Here is a 3,894-nt window from a genome sequence, read left to right as displayed (position 1 = left end):
TTTGCTTCTTGGCAAACACCTCAAATAGTACAGATTGAAAATATGTAACCTATGCACCCACTTTCGATCAATATAGTTGAAATCATAGGATACCTTGAAACTGTTGTCCGCAACCTTGCAGCTCTTAAACGGGGTGTGAAATGGCCCTCAGATGCCCAAAAAAACTGTAGGAAAGCCCTAAAGAGTTCATTTGCAGAATATACAATGCTCTGCTTGCACAGCAAATCTCACAGCAATGTGAGATTTTCACTCTAACCTGCTTTCGGTGCCTCCACAAGCACTATATCCAAGAGAAAGAGTGAAAGAATGGGAGAGATTATTACCGGTTTCTTGCTTGATTGAACCTTTCTTCTTCTGCTTCGCTTCAGCCTCAAAACTAGCCTCTCTCAATGGCACTGCTCTGATACCATATCAAGAATCGCGTGGTGGGGGAATTTGCTCGAGTTGCTATGTTAAACACACATTGTATACACAAGAGGAAACTCACTCAAGAACACAAGAAGAGAGATGGAGGACAAAATGTTTTCTTACTAGTTTCTTCTTCTTCTTTCACACAATACAATGTACACAAAGTATAGATAAGATACATCATAAAGGAAAGTGGCCTACTAAGCCAAACAGTGCATAACTGACTACACTAGTCGACTGTTGCTATATCTATGCCAACAGTAGGTAGGTGTAACAAACTAAATATAATAAGTGATAAGTTAGTGGCCATGTGAGTATCATAATGACTACCGATGTGCTCAGTGTAGATGTGCAGACCCATCTAGTCAGGTGGTCCAACATCAATGTCTGCATGTTGAGCTTGCCATCTCAACAAAATAAAGACCTAAATCTAGGGACTACTACACCATTATCTCTTTGGGTGGGATTCCCCTTGAAAGTGATGAGTGAAAAGGCTTGTCCTTGCACCCTAAATCAATTGAGGAATCTTGGGTAGAAATTAAGCACCATTGGTTTCCTCTCCTTATATTAAGCTTCAAGACAACTTCAAATTTAGTAAAAAAAAGTGCCAATAATTCTTTTTCTCTTGCATCTACAAGGATAAGTGAGCAGTCATAATTGCTATAATTAGCAAACAGAAGTCGTATCACTCCAACTTCATCCAAAAAGAAGCTCAGCATCACTTCTAGGTTTGATTTGATAGTGAACCTTTGATTATTAGTATTAAGATATTGTAGATGGATACATCTTGCACGTATTTAGTCATAGCTTTGCACCTAGCCCATCATCCAAATTTTTATCACGACTCTAGGATGGATGTGGTAATGTAGTGTGATTCTTACCATAATGCATAGGCCATTCCATAGCATTTCATGCCTAGCATATGTACATAGTCAGTCACTTATACATAGACTTTTGTTAATGGCATAAGTGTCATAGAGCACTTGGTAACCCAAAATATTTCATGTTGCTCATATGGTTATGTATGCATTTTGACATTGTCAAAAAATGGTGGTTGATGTTAATAGTTATGTCTACCTTTTGTTGATTTTCTGTAACATATGATACGGGTCATGGATTTTGTAGTAGATGGCAGAGCCCCACCAACGCATTATAGTCCACAAAGCCTATCTTAATAATCACATACAAAATTTGGTCCAATTATTCATCATATTGTGCTTAATTAAATAGAAGTAATGCAGTGTATGCAAGCTTCTACAGGAGTGCTCATAGGAGTATCACCAATGGCTTGTATCAATTATAGCAGTATGGGGCATTTGGCTATATCGACTTCAACTTTGGCATGTTCTTTTGATTATCATAGTATATGTAGGAGTGTTGAGATTTATGAAGGCTACATCATAAAGCAGTGGTCGTATACTCATATGGCAGAGGTTGATAAACTTGGCCACTTATATATATGTTTGATAGAGATGTCCCGCAATGGAATACTTTTGCATAATGATTCTTTTAAGTATGTCAAAATATATTTTCAACATACTAGGTGAAGCTTAGCAGCTCTTATCATGAGTACACACTGCATGTATGCTGATTTCCCTGCCAGGTTAGTCATCATGCCTTAATTAGTAGTTTGATTTCTCTTCATGGGAGATAACAACATGTTGCACATTGTGGTTGACCATTGCATGAGTTGAAGCTCATAGACCAACATATTAATTATCATCTCTCGTAAAATGTAGAAAACTTGGAACACATGACTTGTCAATGGACATGCCATTATGTGAGCTATTAAAGCACAACAAATTGTGTGATGGACATATATAAGGTCGCATGTTGGATTTTTATGGGCAAAGATACTAGAATGACTAACCTCAATCTTGGGGGATACCAATATTATGCACAAGGGACTTACATGGTGTGCAAAATGCCTATTGTATATATCAATTCTATCTAAAACGACTACTAGTGTATGGAATTAGTAGGTAGTGTTTATTATCATTGGATAATTTAGTTGGTGTGAATATATATTTGTATAGAGTCTAATAAGTTAACTAGTGTGTACACATACTTTGATTTAGAAAGAATCATCATGTGAAAATAATCATTGTGTGTGTGTGTGTGTGTGTGTGTGTGTGTGTGTGTGTGTGTGTGTGTGTGTGTGTGTGTGTGTGTGTGTGTGTGTGTGTGTGTGTGTGTGTGTGTGTGTGTGTGTGTGTGTGTGTGTGTGTGTGTGTGTGTGTGTGTGTGTGTGTGTGTGTGTGTGTGTGTGTGTGTGTGTGTGTGTGTGTGTGTGTGTGTGTGTGTGTGTGTGTGTGTGTGTGTGTGTGAAATACTACTAGGGAACATAGATTAATGTGCATACAAAAAGAGTTAATATATCTAGGCCATGAATTAAGTCTAGCACGCATAAGTAAGAAACCTTTTGGTACACTAGTTCTTATCTACTTAAAATTTTTCTTGGTAACTTACCCCAACATTTGGAGGGTGGAATGTACCATATATCAAGGAGATATTTATAAGTATAAATCAAGGGACAAATAGTTAGCTAGCTAAATGACGAAGATCTAGCATGCCCAAAGGATTACTAATAATTTATGCCATACGACACCTACAACATGTTTTGCAAAACATTTTTATAAGAATTCCATTGTACTTATGGCTTAAATCATTTAATCATTTTTTACAGTGATTATATTTATTTCTCTATACTCATATTATTTAATATGAGCACTTGTTTATAATAATTGCCTCCTTTTGGCATACATGCTATAACACTCATAAGCCCTCGTATATTTGACCTTACACAAGCATCTATCCATAATAATGGCTTTATAATACTAATATTAAGCCTCTGCACATTTTGACAATAGGTATATGATTGAACTATATATTAGAATGTATGGTACTTCTTCTCTAATTGTGATTGGGTCGTTTGAACTGTGTATAGCAAGTACAACTCGATACATGTAATTTACCTTAGATTTCATGCTTCTATAATGCATTATGTATACATATGGTTAGAATCCATATGTTTTCTCGGGTGGTTCTAACCTTGCTTGAACTAGATGAAATGAAGGTTACATAATCCACCATTATTATTTTATATTCTTGAGATATAAAAAGGATTGAGTATTTACTTTCTTGCTTTAATTCTACTATTGAAGAGTCTATTAGTGTTTTTGTAGTTGTAAATTACACCCTCTTTCCTCCATGCTAACCACCTTTGTACTCTCACCCCTATCTTGGCACTTCTATAACTTGCTACTATATTTTTCCCATCTTATGATTTGCCATTTGTTGTTCAGCCTATAGATGTTGGTGAAACACAAATGGAATAGAATAAGGTGAATCTTATGTTTGAAAGGGCGGTATGGATAACAACTAGGGAGTATTGTCGACACCTATGATATAGATTTAGATCTTTTAGTTCTCACTAACGGCCTACCTATCTACCTTGGAGGCAACAAATGGTCACTCTCTCTCTTC

The sequence above is a fragment of the Lygodium microphyllum genome, chromosome 8, assembly GCF_053477565.2.
Source record: "Lygodium microphyllum isolate KBCC chromosome 8, Lygodium_microphyllum_v1.1.10, whole genome shotgun sequence".
Classification (NCBI taxonomy): Eukaryota; Viridiplantae; Streptophyta; class Polypodiopsida; order Schizaeales; family Lygodiaceae; genus Lygodium; species Lygodium microphyllum.
The sequence above is the reverse complement of the archived record's forward strand: the minus strand, read 5'-3'. Positions refer to the sequence as shown.